Raw genomic sequence first — 26,215 nt, 5'->3', positions numbered from 1 at the left:
TCGACATGATAAGCGTCATTTGGCCTGTTAACTCCAACTTCAACCTGCTTTTCTTTCTGGATTTGCTTCCAATTCAGATTTGTCCACCCAAGAACAATCTGCAAGGCAGCAGTTGTTTTCATTTTGGATTTTTTTTGTTCTCTTAGATTGGGTTGCTGTCCCCTGCTAACAAGACTCATCTACCCGAGGTCCGAACTAGGGTCAATTCAGTTAGCAATCATACGCCCTATCTCTCCGACCACACCGAACCCTTGCTGCAAACATTTATATGGGAATGTCCGCTTGAGATCTTTTCCACTAAAATAAATTATGTAATTTCGTAAACACACAAATAATTAGTAAGAAAAAAGTATGCTTTAAATACTTTTTTCGGAAAAAAATAACAGTCTTATATAATCCATGAAAACTAACTATAAATTTACACATTAAAATAAATATTACTAAAGTAAAGGTATCAACGGCTATTTTCAATAGAAATACCCTCCAACAATTTGAGAACCAGTGTACAAAATGGCTTCCAAAATCGATAAGTCGACGCTGTGCATGAGAAACGAACCAATCCGTGCCGTCCCGGCTAGGCGCTGCGCTTGTTCAGCGTTTCGGCAGACCGTCTTCCTACGCCCAGCAGCATTCAATTGTGACACGTGTGGGGTCTGGTTCTAGAACTCTGTTAGTTCTTCAAGTTAGTTCTTCAACTTTAGGAATAGAGTTCTTTTTCGTCTAGTAGATCGTAGGGTGGCTTTTACTTAAGTGGCTAACTTTAAAGTTCTAGACTAATTTTAACTTCGCTTTTATTTAGCAGGAATTCCATATGCCTATATATATATATATATATATATATATATATATATATATATATATATATATATATATATATATATATATATATATATATATATATATATAACCTTTTTATTTAGGTATTTTATAACCTTAGTATTAAGTGCTAAGGGGAAGATTTGTGCAACATTTTATCCAGGAAACTTCAAAAAAAAATTGTTTAAAAGTTAGATCTAGAAACAATTTGTGGAATAATTTTGTTTTCAGTGCGTTTTGACTTGAAGTAGGAATAAGAAAGATAGGTTTTAATAAAAAGAAGAAAGCATTAAAGATAGAGAACTCAGCTACGTTTCTCATCGACAAAGACAAGAGGCTTCAAAGGTAAGAAATTCTACCAAATCATTTTGTACCTCCTTTCTTTTCTTTTCTCTTCAGTTACGATAGAGTGAATATTGACAACTGGAATTGAGCATCAATTTCGTCTCTTCGTCTTTATAAATTTACTTTTGTCACCAACATAAACTGGGTTTATCGGTAAATTTATACGTTTAAAAAAATATTTTAAATTCACGTTTTTGGACTCCTTTTTAAACTAACTTAACTTGAATTTTTAAATGCTATTTTAAAGCATAATAAAACGTAACTATAGTCCGACCAATGTCCGGTAATTCAAAAGTTTTAAAAACCATTTTTGTACCACGCTTCCCTCCCTTGACAGCGTTAAAGTCCCAGTACCTGCAACCTACACATAGCAATGCACGTGCAAGCAACACTGTTGATTAAAAACAAAATTGATTTTAGTAGCATTTTAAACTACTAGATACCATTGAACCGGCTTTTAATTGCAGACTATCGACGGAAGACTTGTCTTCTATTTAAGAGCGCAAATCGGAGCAAACGAAAGTTAACACTACCGCGCTGTAATCATTGCTTCTGCGCTTGCGCAACCCTTTGCTCTAGTTTTAATGTTGCAATAGATTGGTCGAAAAGTCTCACGCCTATTTATAGCGTTTTATTATTATAGTCACGTGTTAACCAATCAAAACAGAGAGTTTAATGACTGACTCTAGGGTTTCTCTTTTCTTGCGTTTTAAACCAAAAATAATTGATAGCTTGAGTCTCAACAAGCGAAAATGACGCAATTATTTTAGAATGAAAAAATATTAATAATATTGTACAAACGATGTAAAGAGTTAATAAATGTTTATACTATTTTTACTTTAATTAGTAGTTAGTGTTGAAAAAAAAATGGTGATAAAAAAATTGTGATTTATTGATTTATTAGGCAAGTTGGGAAAAACCATGGGTGATGAAACGTGTTTTTTTGTGTTCATAAATCGATCTGATCCGATCCTTGTAAAGGTTAATAGGTGTTTGATTACCAGGTGAAGTGTCGCGTTCTTCGGGCTTTGTCTTTGATTTTTTTTACAGTGCAAATTTCGTTCAGTTAATTTACTGTGGAGGATTTGACGTTCAGTTCATTTACTGCGGAGTTCTGACGTTTAGTTCATTTACTGCGGAGTTTTGACGTTTAGTTCATTTACTGCGGAGTTTTGACGTTCAGTTTATTTGCTGCGGAGTTTTGACGTTCAGTTCATTTACTGCGGAGTTTTGACGGTCCAGACTTTGTTCAGTTCATTTGCTGCGGAGTTTTGACGTTCAGTTCATTTACTGCGGAGTTTTGACGTTCAGTTCATTTACTGCGGCGTTTTGCCGTTCAGTTCATTTGCTGCGGAGTTTTGACGTTTAGTTCATTTACTGCGGAGTTTTTGCGGCCCAGACTTCGTTCAGTTCATTTACTGCGGAGTTTTGACGAACCACACTCCAGTTCAGTTCATTTACTGCGGAGTTTTGACGAACCCACACTCCAGTTGTTTTACTGCGGAGTTTTGGTGGATTACATTTCGTTCAGTCATTTACTGCATGGTGAGATAGATCAACCTCCGTTCAGTTCATTCGCTGCGGAGTTTTGGGGGACTACAATAGGGGGTAAACCGATCTTAGTGGTGGATCACGAAATTGATTGAGTTGAATACAAGAAATGTTTCTTTCGGAAATCTCTCACGGCGAAACTCTCTCCTCCACCCCCACCCCACCCCTCACACGCCTTAAAAAATGCTAAAAAAAAACATGCATATACTTTAACCATTTTCGCCCCCCCCCCCCTCCTTCTCCCGAAAAATGAAGTGCCCCCCCCCCTGGAAGTTTTAAGTGCCCCCCCCCCCCCCTCTTTCTCTCTTCTCTCCGGAACAAAAAAAAACCCTGGCTACACGGCCACAAAATTAAGTAACTTTTTTTTCTTTTCTGTACGGACATCCCCAGCTCAGGAGGTGTCTCCCATTAGCCAGGCAGGCCTCAACACGGCTTGGGTATCGGTTTGATTACCGTGTATCGGTCGCTTCTGTCCTTTGGTTCTCACTAGGCTTATCTTCCACCCCTCAGGGCTCAGGGTAAACTCGTACCCCACCGTCCAGTACCCGGCTCGACCGTAGGGGTAGTTCGGACCTAAAAGGTTTGAACCAGACCTTCCTTCCTCCCCTGGTAAATTTAGTTACTGAACTTTTTTTGTTAACTGCGCCATAAAATATGTCTTCTGTGGGCCGTTATGTGGACCACAAAATTTATTACTCCTAAAGTACAAAACTGCGTTACTTTGACTAAAAATGTATCCCTTTTACGCTTTAAGGCCCAACGAAGTAGAGTTCACCAGTGTTTCTTCCAGACTTTATTCTCCGGGGGGGGGGCACTTGAAATCTTCGGGGAGGGGGGGGGGGGCGGTAGACTTTCTTCGGGGGGGGGGGACACACACTGACACTGTTAAAAGTATCTATTTTCTATATAAACTATATGAATTTAGCCCCCCCCCCCCCCGAAGAGATGCCCGGAAGAAACTCTGGAGTTCACCTGTTTCAGTAACTTCGGCACGTAGAGAGATGGTGTGGTTAGTTCTTTCCCAAGCTGCTTAGACTTTCCCTTACTTGAGCCAGGTACTTGTAAGAGTTTAGTAAGACTGCACAGAACAAGTTTTTGTCCTCTCTCAGACTAGCATGGGACGGCGTGACCCAGCGGTAGAACGCTAGACTGCTAACACGAAATTCTCGAGTTCGAATCCGGGTTAAAATCAGTACAATGTCCCTGAGTCCCTCCAGCTCTGATGGGTGCTTAACTCGCGTTGGGGGGGGGGGGGGGGGAAGTGGATGGGCATATTACTGACCACACCATCCGTTCATATGCCGAGGTCTCTGAAGCAGATGAACTGTGCCCCATATGTCTTGGGCACGAGCCCGAAAAGATGATGATCTTCGAACTAGTGTTGTCTATATCCTAGATCCGCGGGCTACGTTTGGACTAAAAAAAAATATCGCCCGAATATTTAGCCAAATGTAACCTCGTGTTTTGTGTTTTTATTCTTTGTTACAATCTTAATGCGACAGTAAAAAGGGAAACTGGCTGCACGGGAAAGCTTCAGTTTGGTGGAGCTAACTGGTCAGATCGTATACACGTCTCTTCTCTGTGCTAACTGGCGAGGCGAGTCTCAGAGGGGTAGCGACTCTTTCCGGCACCCGGGGCGAACTATCAAATTTGAGCCCCCCCCCCCCCTCCCATTTACTAATCAATATCTCTTGGAAGTTGTTATTATGTTGTCACAAAAATTGAAAACAGTTAAGTTAGTCAGTGAAGCAAAACATTTATCAATTATTTTTTTTTTACTTCGACTGTGTATCATTCAGTAATTCTGCTCATAATGAGCTTTTTAAGATTTTTTTATCCCGTTTGGCGCCCCGTTTCGATTGGCGCCCGGGGCGGCCGTCCCACCCGCCCTTCCCTGACTACGCCTCTAGCGAGTCAATGCCAGTTGATGTAGTAGGCTCTAGTCCAATATGACAAAGCCGTTCTGTCTGTACAGCAAATCATTGTATCTTTGTCCTGTTGAAACCATTTGACTTATTAGACTTGTCTTCTTTACTCCTTGTGGAGCATACAACCACAAACATCGCCTTCAGCTTAGATCCACCTGTATTGAAATAACACTGTATGTCTAATGTTGTTGTTTTTATGTACGTATGCTTCTACACTGTTAGTTAAGTAAAAAGTAAATCTCAACTCGCCCTTCTAATGAGAAATATTAAACTGTGTCTTGGTATAGAATGTAATATAAGTCAGTTTGGTCTTCTTCTTCGTCGTTCTTAATTTTAGCGTTGAAAGGTATTCCCTATGACAGAATTAAATTGTACGTGTCAACTGATTAAGCGCCATTTCACTTCGATTTCAACATGCTTTTCTTCTTGGATTTGCTTCCATAGCCTTTGTCCAACCAAGAACAAACAACAAGGCAGCAGTTGTTTGATTTTGGAGTTGTCTCTCCTAGAAGAGCTGCTGCCCCCAGCAAACGAGCCTCGTCTGCTCGAGGGTTCGAACTCGAGAATTTTAGGTTTAGCCACCTACTCGACCACGCCGACCGACTGGTCAAATGATGGAGCTAGAATGTAAAACCGGAAAGTTACAAGATTGATACCCAAACTAAGTCCAAAATGTGTCAGATAACTTAATCTCCCCCCCCCTCTAACCGGATAATGGGATTAACCGGGGTGTGGGGATGGATTAAATATCTGGAAACAAACGTGTCTGGTGTCCGGCAAGTTAGCGGCCAGAATGACCCGTGTCTACATCCTGTTGCGGTCTGCGCGGCTTAAAGGCTTGGCAGGGGCTGACTGTGCCGGTATAAAGCAAGACAAATTGTCTAATTCCGGCAATACTTGCACTGGCTCGGCTTAAAACAGAACGTGGTTTGTCTGGTGTCAACATATGCTTTAGCATGCCGGTCACGGTGTTCCTGATTCAAGGAGTTTGACCGTAGATATGTCAGAAGTGTTTCTTTCAGATTTTTTTATCCGATGTGGCACTATGTTCAAGGGGAGGGGGGGGGGCGGACTATATTTTTTGGGGAGGGGGATGGACACTGGTAAAGTATATATTTTCTGTATAAATTCTATTTAGTTCGGGGGGGATCGGCCTTTTACGGTTGAGGGGGGATGCCGGAAAGAAACTTTATCATTATGTAACTGGTTTTTAATAAAAATAAAATTAAACACGTCTGTAATTGTAGTTTGTTGGTTCATGAAACTTGTCGGCTTTTTGTCTTGTTGGCCTTATTTCTTGTCGGCCTTTTGGATGTCGGCCTTTTGTCTTGTCGGCCTTTTGGATGTCGGCCTTATTTATGACGGCCTTTTGGTTGTCGGCCTTTTAGTTTTCGGCCTTTTGTCCGTGTCGGCCTTTTGTCCGTGTCGGCCTTTTGTCCATGTCGGCCTTTTGTCCGGATCCCGTTTCACCCCACAGCCTTTTTTTTTTTAGTTGACGCCGATGATTTTATTCCAGGTTCTAGTAATGTTACCGTAGTGTTACCGTAAATGTTATTAGTCTTAATACATGTCTTTAAAAAGAAATTAATTTTTTTAACCTCACTGATATTTTATATTGTGCCCACAATGAAAATTTAGCCATGTTTTGTTGTATCGTATGAGGTTAAATAAAAATAGGTATCCGTCAGAACTGGGTAAACTCAGTAAAGTCTTAAAGCAACGAACATGGGATCCGTACTTCCGTACTTGAGACTTGAGTTTATAAGCTCCACCGTCCGACCATGCCGTCCCACCCTATAAAGATATCTTTATCCTAAAACGTTGTCGTCTTTTGTCGAACTCTTCGAACTTAGCTCTATCCTAAAAATAAGCCGTCTTTATCAAAATCCTACGTGCTTAACTTTATCCTAAAAATAAGCCGTCTTTATCAAAATCCTACGAGCTTAACTTTATCCTAAAAATCAACCGTCTTTATCAAATCCTACGAGCGTAACTTTATCCTAAAAATCAACCGGCTTTATCAAATCCTATGAGCTTAACTTTATCCTAAAAATCAACCGTCTTTATCAAATCCTACGATCTTAACTTAATCCTAAAAATCAGCCTTCTTTATCAAAATCCTACGTGCTTAACTTTATCCTAAAAATAAGCCGTCTTTATCAAAATCCTACGAGCTTAACTTTATCCTAAAAATCAACCGTCTTTATCAAATCCTACGAGCTTGCCTTTATCCTAAAAATCAACCATCTTTATCAAATCCTACGAGCTTAACTTTATCCTAAAAATCAACCGTCTTTATCAAATCCTACGAGCTTAACTTTATCCTAAAAATCAACCGTCTTTATTAAATCCTACGAGCTTAACTTTATCCTAAAAATCAACCGTCTTTATCAAATCCGACGAGCTTAACTTTATCCTAAAAATCAGCCGTCTTTATCAAATCCTACGAGCTTAACTTTATCCTAAAAATCAGCCTTGATTACTCTAACAACTCTTTATAAAATGCCAGCCAAACTCTGAGACAAAGTAACTCCGGATTATCCATGAATTCTGTATACACTTTAATACTTTTGGTGTAAGACTTGATTGTCTGTGGAAAGGCGAATCGTTACTCGAGTATACTTGTGCTATCTTATCCTTTCTAAGTACATTCTTTTCTTAAAGTAGATTTTATCTGTGTGTCCTTCTATACAGCCTGTCTGTAGTAGGATATTGTTGGTGGAGTGGGAGACAAAGTAGATTGGTGTTGACAGGAATACCTAATGTATTCACTACTGGTTAAGTCAACAACTGCAATAGCTAATGTATGCAATGGTCACCTTCAGTCGACAACTGCAATAGCTAATGTATGCAATGGTCAACTTCAGTCAACAACTGCAATAGATAATGTATTCACTGGTCAGCTTCAGTCAATAACTGCAATAGCTAATGTATTCACTGGTCAGCTTAAGTCAACAACTGTAATAGCTAATGTATTCAATGGTCAACTTCAGTCAACAACTACAATAGCTAATGTATTCAATGGTCAACTTCAATCAACAACTGCAATAGCTAATGTATTCAATGGTCAACTTCAGTCAACAACTACAATAGCTAATGTATTCAATGGTCAACTTCAGTCAACAACTGCAATAGCTAATGTATTCACTGGTCAACTTCAGTCAACAACTGCAATAGCTAATGTATTCACTGGTCAGCTTAGTCAACAACAGCCAGCTTAGTTTGCGAGAAGCATCCTCAGAACATGGCACCCATTGCTTCTTAATTACGTGCTAATTAGGATCGCCACGAGACAGTCAATTAAGCATGCATTGAATACTTCACAAGTGTCAAGGGGGGGGGGGGGGGTGTCTCAGATGTCTAAAAAAAAATTAAATTACCACTGACGTTTCCAATAACAGTCATCGGCAGAATTGCACTTTAGGATTAAAAAAGATAAAAAAAAACAAATGTTTAAAATGTCAAAGATAGCAAATAAAGTTGGTCTTTCGTCTTCATCGTCTTTTCCCGTTCGTGCACAAGACACATGGAGCAGGTGAAGTAGAGTTCAACTGCTTCAATGACCGTGTCATGCATAGAATAGTGTGCTCAGTACTATTCCCAGCCGCCTTTGCTTTCCTAACGTGTGTTAGGTACCCATTAGAGCTAGATGGACTAAGGGACTCCAGCTCAGGATCTGAACCCGAGACATTCGGGTTAGCATTCGTAAGCTCTACTATCAGACCACGCCGTCCCATTAAAAATAGTCTTTGTAAATAGTAAAGGCTACATCACAACTGAGCAAATATGACCATTTGGGCTATAAAACCCTCGAGTAATCAATCTAACCAGGGTAGTTTTCAAGAGAACAGCAAACATTGAAGAGATATATGGTCATTCTGACGCACGAACACGACAAAAGTACATGACTACAGAAAAAAGTTAATGTAAATACAGAAGGGTGTACTTGGATAGGATAAGATATATAACAACAATAGCCTCATAATGATTTGCCTTCACGCGGACTATAGGGAACGGTACGAAAAGTCTTAGGGTTTACAGTTTTCAAGTAGTCTATACAGAGAGATCGGTGTTTCATTCGACTTTTTCTTCGGGGGGGGGGGGGGGTGACTTAAACTTTTGGGGAGAAAAAATTTGTTTAGGGCGGGCGGACACTGGCAAAAGTATAAATTGTATATGTTAATTGTACTTCATGAGGGAGTCGTTGGACGTTCGCTATCCCCCCCCCCCCCCCCCCCCCCCCCCCCCCCGAAACGAAGAAATGCCTGAAATGGTGTTAGGACATTGTCGATCTTATGTTTGCTTGGGCAATATCCTTCAGAGCGTGTACAGTTGTTAGCACTATTTTCTTTGAGCTAAAAAACTTTGGATTTAGGACCTTGTCCTTCACGTGCTTATATTCGTTCCTGTATTATCCTTACTAAGTATTGGAATTGTTCAGAAACTATCATTATTTCAGTTAATGATAAGACAATGTTCTTGCGCTTTGAGTTAAAAGAACGATACCCTCTATACACTTACAGTAAAATTACTATCGTCCTTGCGACTACGGTTATTAGGACAATACCGAACCCGAGACTTAAAATATGTAGGACATTGTCCCCCTGACGATTATAGTTACAAGGACATTGTCCTAACCTACATTTTAAGATGTGAGGACATTGTCCTCTACGTAGCATGACGGATAGTCATGTCATTAAAACCCTACGATACCCAACCCGAAGTATGTAGGACATTGTCCTAACCTACATTTCAAGATGTGAGGACATTGTCCTCTACGCAGCATGACCGAGGGTCCAGTCATTAAAACCAGACCCAACAATACCCAACCCGAAGCATGTAGGACATTGTCCTAACCTAAATTTCAAAATGCGGAGGACATTGCCCTCTACGCAACATGACCGAGGGTCCAGTCATTAAAACCGGACCCAACAAAGCGAAAACTTGAACACAAATTTCAACTTGCCGCATACGGCCCAACAAACCATAAATCTATTGTAAATATCTGTGTTTACATTCTACAGGAAGCAGTTACTTCCCTTTGTGGAGGAAGGGGCATTAATTTATACAAAGGGTGTGGGGGGAACAAGTTATAAATAGTTATGGTTCATAATTCTATGCATACAATAACTCTATGCATACAAATCTCATACGTTTCACGAACACGATTGTTTACTTTTTGGACTATTTCAGAATGGTTCTAATTCTGATTTCAGTCCATTCCTATTATTTTTCAATTCTTCTATTGGGTTTGTTTATCCCTGAAATAAATTTGTTTGAAATATACAGACAAATCTGAACTTTAAGCAACTGCTCAGAGACAGAAATTGCTCCACGAAAAACATCACTGCAAAAAAAAGAAAAATAATTGAGTAGTCGCCCCTAATCTAGAGCTCTTCTTCCCGAGAAATCTTTCACGTTTTTGACAGGTTTTGATTGCAATCAAAATAATTTACTCGCGGGAGAGTTATATATTTTTTTTTACATTTCATTTCCTAGTTTGTTGTTAGTTTTTTTTTGTAGCTAGGTCATGTGTTATTGAGCGATAAGTGTGTTGATTGATAAATACGCTAATTGTGCAAAACTATTGTGTAAAACCCCTGGGGGTCAAGATATTATATAAGATGCTACATAGTTGTCAGTGTATGTTTTGTGATGTTACATAGGGGTCAAGATATAATCTTTGGTTTTAAATAGGGGTCAATATGTTTTCTATGGTCAAATTATAATCTAAATATAGAATATAAACCATGGTATTATATAGTGGTCAAGATATTATCTATGGTATTAAATATTGGTCAAGATATTATCTATGGTATTACATAGTGGTCAAGATATCTATGATATTACATAAGGGTCAAGATATAATATATGGTATTACATAGAGGTTAAGATAATATCTATAGTATTACAACGTAGTCAAGATATTATCTATGTTATAACATAAGGCTCAAGATATAATATATTGTATTACATAGAGGTTATGATGATATCTATAGTATTACAAAGTGGTCGAGATATTATCTATGGTATTAGATAATGGGCAAGATATTATCTATGGTATAACATAGAGGCAGAGGCGTCGCGAGGGGGTACGGACTGCACCGGGTGACGCCATTTGGGAGGGGGGGTGGTGCCACCAAGGCAAAAAAAAGCAAAATATATATAGAAAAAAAACGATCATTCAGTTAAATAAATGACTAATTATAATTAAAAAGTTATCAATTAAGAGCAAAATTGACAAATCCCGACAAGAGTGACTGTGGAGGGGAGGTGGGTGTGACACCATGACGTAAACTTGCTAACGATATAGTAAACTATACTACATCCAGCTATATTTATAACCGACTAAAGATAAACATCGTTAGTATTATCTGTGCACAGTTTAAAAGCTATCACCAGAAGGAGAGAGGGTGTGAAACCAAGTAAACGTTGCAAAATTTGCGCGAGGAAAAAGATTTTCTTGAGAATTGTAATGCGACATGTCAATCCACGTCTGGGGTGGGGGAGGGGGTGACACCAAATTTAATAATTTACTATAAGGTCAATGATTTTTCCACTTGAATTAATAACTGTTAGAGTTAGGCCCCTAAATGCTTTTTCTAGGTTTATATATATATACATATAATATTCACTAACATGTTACTATACTATTGTTATGCTGGTACTATACTGGTACTTAACTACTACTATACAGTTTCTACACAGAGACTATTCTGCTACTTTACTGTTATATTTGTGTGAGAACTACTGTACATTCATTCAACTTTTACATTAAGATAAACATATCAGCTATCTGTTTACACTATAGAAACAAAGTGAACTTTCATACACAATTTTCATGATCTTACCATAGACTTGTCAAAACGTGTCATACCCTTAACACAAATTTGTCTTTACTAGTTCTAGATAAATTTCACATTCATGTATAGTAAAAACCGCATTCAAAAATCTATTACAACATCATAGAATACGTCCTATGATTATCACCGCTGAATGGATCAAATGATTATAAGATTTGACTGTAAAGTTGAAATCGATTTCTTCATAGCCCTTAAGCTCTACAACTGAAAATATGTACCGTAAAAAAAGTTGTTTCACGTTTGAGAAGCGGAGCTGGTGTAGTGTATATATATATATATATATATATATATATATATATATATATATATATATATATATATATATATATATATATATATATATATATATATACAATTATCTCTTATTAGCTAATACCAGATTTTGATAAAAAGTGCAATTTACAATCACATTCTTCGTGTGTATTTTATCAATTTAAAAACAAAATGTACCATTACCTTTTTAAAGCGATGTGTATGGTGATTTATCTTAATTGCAGAACATCGGCATCCTAGTATATAATATCCTTAAACTTTATTTAACAAAAAAAAAATTTAACACATGCATCGACCACTCGCATTTCGACGAGTTCAGAGATCTTGATCCCAAGAACTCTGGACTAATTTTAGACCGTCATTTTTTTCTATTTCCCAACTCAGAATCTATCAAATATATCTTCAGCGACACAATCAGGCGCAATAACTCCACTCAATCGTGTACATTTGTGGAGCAAATCTGAGAACAGATTTAGACAATAAAGACTACTATTTACTTTCTAAAAATAGATATACTAAACCATGAATGGGCATAAGCTAGGACCAGCTACACGAAACAAGAGATATCCTAGAGCTTTTCATCGTGTGGAGCAGAGTGCTCTATAGATGCCATTTCTTCCTACACACACTCATATATATATATATATATATATATATATATATATATATATATATATATATATATATATATATATATTAGAAGTCCCTTGTTTCACAACTTGTACAACGCTAGTCTATGAGATCAAGATCATTACAGAAGGGATGTAAACTATGACTATGTTTTGGCTTAGCTTCTCTTTTTACTCTTCGCTTAAAACATTTTCAATGCTTAGTTTAGATTCAAGATTTTAAACACACTTTACCTTATTTAAAAATGTCCAAAAAATGTATTTTAATAAAAGATTACTAAACCAATTTTACTTATTTAAACATTTCAAAAGTATATGTCTACAATTACATTCCTTATTTAAGATTTAAGAAAGTGCAATTTAAATTAAAGACTTCAAATGTATTTACAAAACGATTTCTATACTACGATGCCAATGTCATTGCCCTAAATGGGTAATTATCTTTTTATAATTTCAACCGTTTCTAAATTTGACTTTGCTTCATAAATTTCAGGAAAATAAAAAGCAGGGTAACTTAAAATGTTTTACTTATAGTACAAAAAATATCGTGCTTGCAAGATATTATTGACACTAGACGATCGTTTCTGTTGTCTAGTCACCATAGTCTTATTTTTGTCAGTGGGACATAGTGCCTGTAGGACATATGGCCTGTATGACATAGAGCCTGTAAGGCATATAATCTGGAGGACATTGCGCCCACAGGACAAAGAATATGTAGGACATCTGTTCCGTTTGATTTGACTACGAACATGAAGAGAGGATAATGATTTTTGAATATTGTAATAATCAGTCAATTCTATTGTCAACGTACGTAAAAATGTCATTCACATACAAAAGATATTATGACATCTAAAATTGTCATTGTATAAATGTCATTATAAATTATGTAACTGACAAGAGTTAGCATATTTTATGGTGGGTGAAATGCCAGAGTTAAGGCATATGTGGTGGGTGGAATGGCAGAGTTAAGGCATATGTGGTGGGTGGAATGCCAGACTTAAGGCATATGTGGTGGGTGGAATGCCAGAGTTAAGGCATATGTGGTGGGTGGAATGCCAGAGTTAAGGCATATGTGGTGGGTGGAATGGCAGAGTTAAGGCATATGTGGTGGGTGGAATGCCAGACTTAAGGCATATGTGGTGGGTGGAATGCCAGAGTTAAGGCATATGTGGTGGGTGGAATGCCAGAGTTAAGTATGTGGTGGGTGGAATGCCAGAGTTAAGTATGTGGTGGGTGGAATGCCAGAGTTAAGTATGTGGTGGGTGGAATGCCAGAGTTAAGGCATATGTGGTGGGTGGAATGCCAGAGTTAAGTATGTGGTGGGTGGAATGCCAGAGTTAAGTATGTGGTGGGTGGAATGTCAGAGTTAAGGTATATGTAGTGGGTGGAATGCCAGAGTTAAGTATGTGGTGGGTGGAATGCCAGAGTTAAGGCATATGTGGTGGGTGGAATGCCAGAGTTAAGGCATATGTGGTGGGTGGAATGCCAGAGTTAAGACATATGTGGTGGGTGGAATGCCAGAGTTAAGGCATATGTGGTGGGTGGAATGCCAGAGTTAAGTATGTGGTGGGTGGAATGCCAGAGTTAAGGTATATGTAGTGGGTGGAATGCCAGAGTTAAGGCATATGTGGTGGGTGGAATGCCAGAGTTAAGGCATATGTGGTGGGTGGAATGCCAGAGTTAAGACATATGTGGTGGGTGGAATGCCAGAGTCAAGTATGTGGTGGGTGGAATGTCAGAGTTAAGGTATATGTAGTGGGTGGAATGCCAGAGTTAAGTATGTGGTGGGTGGAATGCCAGAGTTAAGTATGTGGTGGGTGGAATGCCAGAGTTAAGGTATATGTAGTGGGTGGAATGCCAGAGTTAAGGCATATGTGGTGGGTGGAATGCCAGAGTTAAGGCATATGTGGTGGGTGGAATGCCAGAGTTAAGACATATGTGGTGGGTGGAATGCCAGAGTTAAGGCATATGTGGTGGGTGGAATGCCAGAGTTAAGGCATATGTGGTGGGTGGAATGCCAGAGTTAAGTATGTGGTGGGTGGAATGCCAGAGTTAAGGTATATGTAGTGGGTGGAATGCCAGAGTTAAGGTATATGTAGTGGGTGGAATGCCAGAGTTAAGGCATATGTGGTGGGTGGAATGCCAGAGTTAAGGCATATGTGGTGGGTGGAATGCCAGAGTTAAGACATATGTGGTGGGTGGAATGCCAGAGTTAAGTATGTGGTGGGTGGAATGCCAGAGTTAAGGTATATGTAGTGGGTGGAATGCCAGAGTTAAGGCATATGTGGTGGGTGGAATGCCAGAGTTAAGGCATATGTGGTGGGTGGAATTCCAGAGTTAAGGCATATGTGGTGGGTGGAATGCCAGAGTTAAGGCATATGTGGTGGGTGGAATTCCAGAGTTAAGGCATATGTGGTGGGTGGAATGCCAGAGTTAAGGCATATGTGGTGGGTGGAATGCCAGAGTTAAGGCATATGTGGTGGATGGAATGCTAGAGTTAAGGCATATGTGGTGGGTGGAATGCCAGAGTTAAGGCATATGTAGTGGATGGAATGCCAGAGTTAAGGCATATGTGGTGGGTGGAATGCCAGAGTTAAGGCATATGTGGTGGGTGGAATGCCAGAGTTAAGGCATATGTGGTGGGTGGAATGCCAGAGTTAAGGCATATGTGGTGGGTGGAATGCCAGAGTTAAGGCATATGTGGTGGGTGGAATTCCAGAGTTAAGGCATATGTAGTGGGTGGAATGCCAGAGTTAAGGCATATGTAGTGGATGGAATGCTAGAGTTAAGGCATATGTGGTGGGTGGAATTCCAGAGTTAAGGCATATGTAGTGGATGGAATGCTAGAGTTAAGGCATATGTAGTGGATGGAATGCCAGAGTTAAGGCATATGTGGTGGGTGGAATTCCAGAGTTAAGGCATATGTAGTGGATGGAATGCTAGAGTTAAGGCATATGTGGTGGGTGGAATGCCAGAGTTAAGGCATATGTGGTGGGTGGAATGCCAGAGTTAAGGCATATGTGGTGGGTGGAATTCCAGAGTTAAGGCATATGTAGTGGATGGAATGCTAGAGTTAAGGCATATGTGGTGGGTGGAATTCCAGAGTTAAGGCATATGTAGTGGGTGGAATTCCAGAGTTAAGGTATATGTGGTGGGTGGAATGCCAGAGTTAAGGCATATGTGGTGGGTGGAATGCCAGAGTTAAGACATATGTGGTGGGTGGAATGCCAGAGTTAAGTATGTGGTGGGTGGAATGCCAGAGTTAAGGCATATGTGGTGGGTGGAATGCCAGAGTTAAGTATGTGGTGGGTGGAATGCCAGAGTTAAGGTATATGTAGTGGGTGGAATGCCAGAGTTAAGGTATATGTAGTGGGTGGAATGCCAGAGTTAAGGCATATGTGGTGGGTGGAATTCCAGAGTTAAGGCATATGTGGTGGGTGGAATGCCAGAGTTAAGTATGTGGTGGGTGGAATGCCAGAGTTAAGTATGTGGTGGGTGGAATGCCAGAGTTAAGTATGTGGTGGGTGGAATGCCAGAGTTAAGACATATGTGGTGGGTGGAATGCCAGAGTTAAGTATGTGGTGGGTGGAATGCCAGAGTTAAGGCATATGTGGTGGGTGGAATGCCAGAGTTAAGGCATATGTGGTGGGTGGAATGCCAGAGTTAAGGCATATGTGGTGGGTGGAATGTCAGAGTTAAGTATGCGGTGAGTGGAATTCCAGAGTTAAGGCATATGTGGTGGGTGGAATTCCAGAGTTAAGGCATATGTGGTGGGTGGAATGTCAGAGTTAAGTATGCGGTGAGTGGAATTCCAGAGTTAAGGCATATGTGGTGGGTGGAATTCCAGAGTTAAGGCATATGTGGTGGGTGGAATGCCAGAGTTAAGGCATATGTGGTGGGTGGAATTCCAGAGTTAAGGTATATGTGGTGGGTGGAATTCCAGAGTTAAGGTATATGTGGTGGGTGGAATGTCAGAGTTAAGTATGCGGTGAGTGGAATTCCAGAGTTAAGGCATATGTGGTGGGTGGAATGCCAGAGTTAAGGCATATGTGGTGGGTGGAATGCCAGAGTTAAGGCATATGTGGTGGGTGGAATGCCAGAGTTAAGGCATATGTTAAGTGGAACCAAAAGATTACACGGGCAACGCCTAGCAGGGCGCTGAGGTATGAACTCATTTTTCCGTTACAGAAATGAGCTCTCCCCTGGGAGAGAAGGGTGGTGATTACGTGTAGGGGCGGGGGTGATTGCTGGGGCGATTTGATACAGGGAAAGAGTTGGTGGTCAGTGTGTTGGGGTGGGTCAGTGTGTTATTAGGGGTCAGTATGTTGGGGTGTGTGAGTGTGGGTCAGTGTGTTAGGGTGGGTCAGTGTGTTAGAGGGGGTCAGTGTGTTGAGTGGGTCAGTGTGTTAGGGTGGGTCAGTGTGGGTCAGTGTGTTAGGGTGGGTCAGTGTGTTGAGTGGGTCAGTGTGTTAGGGTGAGTCAGTGTGGGTCAGTGTGTTAGGGTGGTTCAGTGTGTTGAGTGTGTCAGTGTGTTGAGTGTGTCAGTGTGTTAGGGTGGGTCAGCGTGTTAGGGTGGGTCAGTGTGTTAGGGTGGGTCAGTGTGGGTCAGTGTGTTAGAGGGGGGGGGGGGGTCGGTGTTTTAATTTAGTCAGTGTATTTTATAACTAAGTTGATCATTGTTTTTTGGTAATTCATATCAGAACCTACATTTATTTTATTTATTTTACGAGTTATTTAATGATAACGTAGAAGCATTAATGGTAACGCTACACAAATTATTATCCCAACATTTATATCTTGTCCTGGTTTACACACTAACTCTGCCAAACCAAACACTTATCTCGCTTAAATTTCACAACAAAAAACAAAGTCGACGCAGTACGTATTACACAGGCAAAATAATGCATAAGAACTATAGTGTCTTGAAGTTTGAATAACGAGGCTTGTACGAACCCAGCCGATCTAACAATATACTACACAACACTGTTGTTTGGTGGCTCATCAAAGGTGTTGGAATAAAATGAAGCTTTTGATTGTCTCTACTCAGTTCTGTTGTAATCCAAGCAGTGTTTCTGTTTCTGCCAGAATTTTTTTCTCCGGGGGAGGGGGGGGGGGGGGCACTTGAAATTTTCGGGTGGGGCCGACTAAAATAATTTCCGGAATGGGACACTGCTAAAAGTATATATTTTCTATATCAATTCCATTTCGTTCGAGGAGGGGTTAGACTTTCTTCGAGTGAGGCAGAGCCGCCCGCCCCCCCCCTCCCCCCCCCCCCCCCCTCCGAAGAGATGCCTGGAAGGAACTCTGAATGCAAGAAACATTAAGCACGGTTGTGTCGGGAAGTTCAGATAGGCATGCCATGTCCATTGCATATTCGGACACCGATGCAATTTTGAACCAATATATTTTGAAGTTCGGAAACCGATGCCACTAAGCACGGTTGTGTCTTGAATACCATCTAGAACCATTGTATGTTCGGATACCGGTTCAATTAACATTGCATGTTCGACTACCGACGCAATTAAAAACCAATCTGTCTTAAAGTTCGTAATCTGAAGTCATTAATTTCGAATTAATCTCACAATCGATCATTACGGAACCTGGAATTTATCTAAACGATTACTTTATCTCACAAACCTCGCGATAAAAAAAAATCTGGCGATACCTGACCATCACTGGTTCACCTTCATCCAAAACCAGGTTCCATAACTCCCAGATAGTGAAGTTCAAGGTCATTAAAACCAGGTCCTATAACTCCGAGATAGTGAAGGGCGAGGTGATTTTTTTTGTTTAATACCACGACCCCCAGCCCTCGTTATCAGTGTAATAAGCGATTGTGAACAGATTCGTTTTTTTCATCCGGTTTCGACTTTTTTATTATTTTCTTGAATAAATTAGTTATAAGAATGGTATTGTTGCTGGGGTTTTTTTTTTTGTCTTGGGTCTCTTGCAAGTCCGCGCCTCGGGTCAAGCCCTGGAAGTCAATATTGCCGAACTGGGTGTCTCTGTGGAAAAAGTTCTGTTTCTAGCAGGGTCCATTTTTTTTCTTTGTGATCCATTTAAAGTAAAGGCGTAATTAGTATAGGAGCAGGACATTACCACCCACCTCCCGTCAATAACCCCCCGGACATCTCCTCTGCCCGACATTACCCCCGGAACAATTACCCCCCGCCCATTTGAGGATAGGATTAGGGTTAGGGTTAGGGCTAGTGTTATAATCAGGGATCAGATTATATGTAAGTTTAGATTTGGTGTTAGGACTGATGCTGGGGTTAGGGTACGCTTTGTGTTAGGGGTTAGGGTTAGGGTCACAGATTTCTTCAAGATGGGGGGAGGTAAGTGACAGAGTGGTAATGACTCCAGAGGGTGGGGGTAACGTCGGGGGTAATTGACTTAGACCCACTGGTGCAAGAAGAAAAAATGAGACGGGGTAACATCTGTGGAACTAGTCGCTAAAAAAATAGAAAAGTACCGTGTGAGCCAAATGTTTTACTTCTTCTTCTTCGTTCTGAATTTTAAGTGTTGAGAGGAATCGAGCCTTATCTCCCAGAGCGTTTGAACTCGAGACTTTTTTTTTTCGAATTTATCAACCATGAGCTTTGCCGACTCGACCATGCTTCCATCACAATTAAGGATTACGTGTCAACTGGTTATGTGCCATTGAGGCCATTGACTCCGATTTCAGCCAGCTTTTCTTTTTGGATTTGCTTCCATAGCCTTTGTCCAACCAAGAACAAACTACAAGGCAGCAGTTGTTTAATTTTGGAGTTGTCTCTCCTAGAAGAGTGGCTGTCCCAAGCTAACGAGCCTCATCTGCCCGATGGTTCGAACTCGAGACTTTTCGGTTTAGCAACCGTGAGCTTTACTGACTCGACCACGCCGACCCTAGCCAAATGTCTTGACTCCCTCCCTCCACCCACACACGCAACCCACCCCCCCCCCCCCATTTACCCAGGCAAGTGTCAGTGTAGTGTTTTACACAGTGTGAGTCTCTCACAACATCATAGCAAAAACAGACAACAACAATAGGAGTGAGAACAATAAGAGGACAGTCCATAAATGACAGCCTGTGGTTTTAGTGGATTTTCAATCTTTTCCTTCCTACCTAGATCCCTTCACCTAATCATGTCTCTTTCTCTTTCTTACCCCCCCCCCCACCCCACTCCCATCGTTAAATAATAATTTTAAAAATGACACGTTTATATCACAACTCGATCTTAAACATCCTCACATTTATCACCCACCAACACCAACACCATTATCCCCACCAACTAACAACAACAACACCATTACAAAGACCATCATCATCACTCAAATCATGCATCGTGACAAAAAATATGAACCTGCCGACCTTGTTTGAGTGACGTCATTTCTCCCCCCCCCCCTCCCCCCTCGCTTCCTCTTCCACCCCCTCAAATTAAATACAACGCCTCTTTTCTTGTGCCCCAAAAAAAAATTACGATCGAACACCTAACATTAACTTGACGAGAATTTTAAAATAAATGACTTTTCACACCCTCATTCCAATTCCAAATCGTCGTTCTGTTGGTGCAAGTAGCAAGTATCAGCTTTTGTGCTGTAAAAAAAAACATCAGTCACGCTTCAAATATCGAACAGTGAATTCTACTCATTACCACCCACCATCCTTCTGTCCTGTAGCTAGTTGCGACTCTATGATAAATTCAATAACTTATCATTATAAACTGTTACTTTTTTATACATTTAACTGGCTTTTGATGGTTGACAATGATTACCAAATCGTGGTGAAGAGCAATTAGCGCGACTTTTAGGAGGCGTAGCGACCCTTCCCGGCGCCCGGGGACAAACTTTTAATTTGGCGCCCCCACCCCATACTTTTTATATTTATAATGCAAAACTGAAGCTAAAATGAGCTTTAAATTTTTTTAAAACCCATTTTGGCGCCCCCTAGGGTTGGCGCCCGGGGACATATGTATCTACCCCCCTCCCCCCTCCCCCTCCCTACGCCTCTGGAGCTTTCATGTCGTAGTTTTAGTACACAAAAGTTACTATTATTAAGAGTGAATAAGTTGGTTGCTTTTAAAATGTTAAATTAGATTTTTTTTTTTAAATTGAAGGACCCAAAGTAAAAGGTATGACTGTTATTAGCATAAAATAATCTTAATCTGTTATCTGTGAATAAAGTGTTCTTTTATATAAGTTAATTTAAAACACCTATTAAAAAATGCTAGATGTAAATAGCATTAATTTAATTTTAACCCTAAGTTCTAGACGGCAGTAATCTAACCTTAAATAGCACTAATTTAACCAAAGCCATAACCTTAAGTTCTAAATATAATTAATCTAACCCTAACCTTAAGGTCTTAATAACGACACCATGTATATATTTCAATGCGATTTTCCATCGATACCATCACAAATGTGTTTTCACAAAGGCCCATAATCCTACTTCCGTGTTAGTGAAAGTTATCGTTCCTGCATGAATAATCTGAATAATTCATTCGCTGGCTTATCAAAATATCAATATTTGGTTGTGTATTACGGAACAATCAGGTAAAGGTGCAAATGGTGCTAAAACAAACGAGGTAATTATGAAATATTTAAAGAAGAACAAAAATCGACTTCAACCATTTTGTGTAGAATTGCTTTAATTTACGTACGAGAAAACGAACTTAGTTTTTTTAACCCTCTCTTTAGCCCATTTCGTTAACTCGTCCCATCGTTAAAATTCTCCCAATTGATGATTGGCCGGAATATAGATAATGACGTCACACGTCATCTAATGACGTCATTGATTTTTAATTATTTTTTTTCCTATTGGTTGGCCAATAAGAAAGAAGGAAATGCTGATTGTAGAATATTATTGTAAATAGGCAAAGCAAACAAAAAAATTACCAGGCTTTATAAATTTTTAAAAATTCTGCTTATTTTATTCTATATTTGCAGTCTTCTCGTACATTTCCTGAATGAAGACTTCCTAAAGCTTATACGATACTCTTTTATGTGACGTAAACAACATCATTTGATGACATATGAACTTTTTAAAATATCAACGAAAATCCTACAAATAGACGATCTATATTATTTTATCATCTTTTACCCATATTCTTTTTTCATCAGAATATAATTTTTTAGGTCGCGCTAATTAATTTTTTTTAATAATAATTGACTGCGGAGCCGGCCTGTCTATTTCTCCCGGTAATTCTACTCCAAGGTCATGACCTTTGGCGCCAGTGTGTACAGTAATTGTCTGGGGTCTCATCGATCTGCCACACCCACGTACTCGTTCAGCTGGTATCGCTGATTGTGATACTCGAGTACCTTTAGGTCGTTAGTGCTTGAAAAACTGTATGGACGACTTGCAAAACTGGAGACTACCGTTCTGTTCGGTCTCAAAGTTATTCTTGTTATTATGTACTTTCAATATAATTTTTTTTAATTAAGAACAAAGAAGATGAAGTTAGGACTAGTGTGATAACGCATGTTATACGTTATAGAGGTCAAGCATATGAAAGCAAAAACAGAGCATAGCGTAGTCAAGTAGACCAAGGGTCTCCAAACTTTTCAGTCCGAGGGCCGCATTAACTATCAAATTTCAGTTCGGGGGCCAGTTTATTCCAGGCATGTCTTTGATTTTTCTGGGTAAAGTTCATCGGCCATCACCAACAAACGATTTTTCCTTGGACAAAAAGTTCTCCGCGGGCTGTAGTTTGGAGACCCCTGCTGTAGAAGACCGTTCAGTTCGTCCATAGAGTTGGTATCATTGTTTGGTCCCTTCAATCTAAAAAAAATATTAAGAACTACGAAGAAGAAGAAGAAGTTAGGACTAGGGTTAGAGTTAAATTAAGGGAGAGAGACCAGAGTTTCTTTCAGATATTATTCTTCTTGAAACTTCGAAGGGGAGGTGAGAGGCACTTGAAGTTTCCCGGTGAGGATATTGGTAAAAGAAAATATTTTGATTCCCCTAACTTGAGTCAGGTACCCATCAGAGCTGAGTAAACTCAGTGACGTCCAACAGACTTGCACTCGGGATCCGAGTTCGAGACTTTCGGGTTAGCAGTCGTAAGTTCTACAATTCAACCACGCCGTCCCACATGTATATTATTTATGAATATTATATTATTCTATTTAGCCCGGGGGTGGTGGCGGGATGGTACATATGTTCTGAACTACCCTCCCTGCTCCAACTCACACACCCCTTGAGAGTTATTTTAAAAAAAAACTCTTTAAGAGACTACAATCTGCAATGGCCCCTGCTATACTGATCTAATAAACAAGTAGACAACTTTAAAGTAGATTAACGTTACAAAAAATGGGAAAATTTAATATATGATATTCGGTTTCTAGAAATTGATTTCTCGTCTCATGGATATAACTTTTAGTGCTGATCAATACATTTGCTTCCAAGAAAAAAAGTTCTTAAATTTTCTTGTTACTGAAAATATCTGGTTCGGTTTTTAACAACGGAGTTAGGACTAGAGTTAGGTCTAGTCTTGTTGTCTAATTAATTGCGGTACTTCTTCTGCCTGCAATTAATTAATTAAAGTTCCCTTTTCAAACCTGACGGTCTATGGGGCAAGTGAAGTAGACTTCACTTGTTTCTGTGACCTCGGCATATGAAGTGATAGTGTGGTCAGCACTATGCCCAGCCGCCTTTACTTTCCTTAACGTGAGTTAGGTACCCATCAGAGTTGGGTGGACTCAAGGACGGTCTACTGACTTGAACCCGGATTCGAACTCGAATTAATTAATTAGTATCGAAGTTATTGGTCTAGAGTTCCTTTCATATTTAACCTTTGACCTAATGACGCCCTTGACCTCTATTGCATTACCCGATTCTGAAAACTTCCCCCGAACAAGCCCAGATTACCAGCAGACGAACAAAAAAAAATTCTGAAGATTCAACTCGTTAGGATGGTTTACATTCCGGTTCAAAATGGCGGCCCGTTGCCGGAAGAATTGCAGGGGAGATAATTTTCTCAATTCTGATAAATTCTCATACATTAGCGCCCACATAAATAAACGTTTAATCAACGCTCGTGCGTTTTATTACGTCATGACGTCTATTTTATTCCTAAAGATCTTTCCTCGTGGAACTTCCGGTTTCCCTGTATATATACATAATATATTGATTAAGAAACTCATGGGTTTTTTTTTTTTATTATTGACGACACTATAGAAATATTGATTTTAATATATCTGTGATGCTTTTGTTTAACTTAAATCACAATGTAAATAGTTTGATTTAAATATATATATATATATAAAATAAATTTTTAAAATAAAAAAAAAGTGTGATTTAAATATGATTGACGGATTTTAAAACTAAAGTAAGATGCCGGTGTCAATATATTGATTGAATTATTCTTTGTTATTTTTTATTTGATAATGTAAATACAAAAATACTGAAAAGGCGCATTCATTTATAGTTGTTTATTTGGATTTTTTGTGTGTGCTAATTTCTTGAAATTAATTTTAATTATTAATTACAATTTAAATGATAACTGACAACTTGATTGAAATCAATAACGAACGCTGTAAGCTCATATTATCCAAATACAGTTATTCTGTGTAGCAATATATCTTAGGTTTGTATTATTATTGATTTTAACCTAATACTCCGGCTAAGCTTTAGCTATTCTTGACGGCTCGTTCGAATTGCGTTTATTACAATTAATTTCAAACTTATCAATTTCAATAAAACCACAATTTTACTATACTAAATCGGAATATCATATATATATATATATATATATATATATATATATGTATATATATATATATATATATATATATATATATATATATATATATATATATATATATATATATATATATATATATATATATATATATATATGCATATATAAAATTATATGCAGATGGATAATAATCGCACTGGTTATTGCTAATTATCTATGTATTTGCAACTTCCTCCGCATGCACATATGCATGTGTTTCCAATTGTCTTATTACAAGGGCAAAAACTTTCCCGCGTGAAAGCGAATTGATTGTGTGGCTCTAATCAAACGAATTCTTGTCGTAAATATTGTCTGACCCCTGAATTCAAAAGGTGGGTCGCTGGGGGACAATAAGGGCATCATATACCTCGGGGTGGGGGTCGTAGAAGGATCATTGGGGCGTCGAATAAAGACGTTCGGGGCGTCCTCTAGACTTAGAAGCTTTTAATTATCTATGTCTTTTAGACATTGTAGTTGTTTCATAGCTTTGCGAGTCAAATAATAACATATACTTATCACCACCACAGCAGAAATACACCAGATTATTAAACTGTATTTTACTAAGTCCACCCAGCTCTGATGGGTATCTAACTCACGTTAGGGAAAGTAAAGGCGATCGGGCAAAGTACTTACCATGTATGCTGAGTTCAAGAAACAGACCTCTACTTCATCTGCCCAATAGATCGCTAGGTCTAGCGATGATTCTTTACTTTACTTTTCATATATATATATATATATATATATATATATATATATATATATATATATATATATATATATATATATATACATATATATATATATATATATATATATATATATATATATATATATATATATATATATATATATATATATATATATATAAGTTGTCCGATGTTCGTTCTTTTAACGCCTCGATACTCTTTTTTTCAGATACCAAGAAAGACTTGAAAAAGTTCTACATACTGCTAAACAAACTCGTAAGTTAGATTTACGTGTTCTTCTATTGTATGTATTGCTTTCCGTCCTGCTCCGCTGATTCTACTCTCACCAGCTGGTCCGTATCGAATCAATATATTAGCAGTGTATTAGGATCTTATCTTAAAATCTAGTCATGGAATAAACGTAGTTCAAACACCAGACGTAACCCTAACGTCGAAACTATATGTAATGTACTGCACATCTTTCTGCTTAAATTACTGATAAATTTCGGATTAGGACTCGAGATCTGGGTAAGTTTTGGGGCTGAGATTCGAACAAAAAATGTACTTTGATCATGTCGAAATGGACATTAATGTTAGTGGAAGATAATAGAGTCTGCGCAAGTAGAGAATTTAATTTCGCGATTCAAAATAAAGCGGGAGTGATCTCCCCTAAACTTTCGCGAATATTCTTATATAACACTACCGGGGAAGGCAACTAGGGATATAGACATGATTTTTGAATTCTTAAATTTTGTAACAAAGAATAGAATATCGTTGAAAAAAGAATTGCGCACCAAGCGAACATCAAACAATGTCTTTATAATGGTGGCTTAGCCGGGATCGTCACATGGGGGGGGGGGGGTTCAAATTTTTTTTCCAGCATTTTATATATATACTATATATATATATATATTATATTATATATATATATAATATATATATATTACAATATAATATACACACAATACAACCAAAAATAATTAACGCAACACAATCTGATTTGTAATCATTGTAAAAAAAAAAAACAATTTGACAATGATTCCTAGAAAATTAATTAAGACAAACGAACTAAGGGAAATTATCACCCTCTTAATATAACTATGTATATTTCTACAAATTTAATTTTTAATATAAAAAACATATCAATAATTACTTTAGTATGTAATATAGTAGCTTAACGCTATTCTTTTTTTACAATATTTACAGAGTTTTTACTGCCTCTATACTCTGTATACGAGAAAGTAAAAAATATTCTTTGATCCTGCCCTAATGGACATTCATGTTAGAGATAATAGATGAAAAGATAGAAAAGACGGGCGCAAGTGGAGAACTTAAATTCGCGATTCAAAAAAGTATATGTCTAAAAAGAATACTAGGACTATATAAAAACGAACTTACATGTGT

The 26,215-nt window shown here is 38.7% G+C and overlaps 1 long non-coding RNA gene across 1 annotated transcript; it reads left to right on the top strand.

Moving 5' to 3' along the window:
• The first annotated feature begins 621 nt into the window (after positions 1-621).
• LOC131949913 (uncharacterized) lies at positions 622-25,086 on the top strand. Its single transcript, XR_009388256.1, has 3 exons — positions 622-730; positions 921-1,161; positions 25,041-25,086. It is a non-coding gene; the product is annotated as an uncharacterized LOC131949913 (long non-coding RNA).
• Positions 25,087-26,215: the final 1,129 nt, after the last annotated feature.

The sequence above is a fragment of the Physella acuta genome, unplaced genomic scaffold (genome assembly GCF_028476545.2).
Source record: "Physella acuta isolate Inbredline_101_S28 unplaced genomic scaffold, ASM2847654v3 ptg000719l, whole genome shotgun sequence".
NCBI lineage: Eukaryota > Metazoa > Mollusca > Gastropoda > Physidae > Physella > Physella acuta.
The sequence above is the reverse complement of the archived record's forward strand: the minus strand, read 5'-3'. Positions and strand labels throughout refer to the sequence as shown.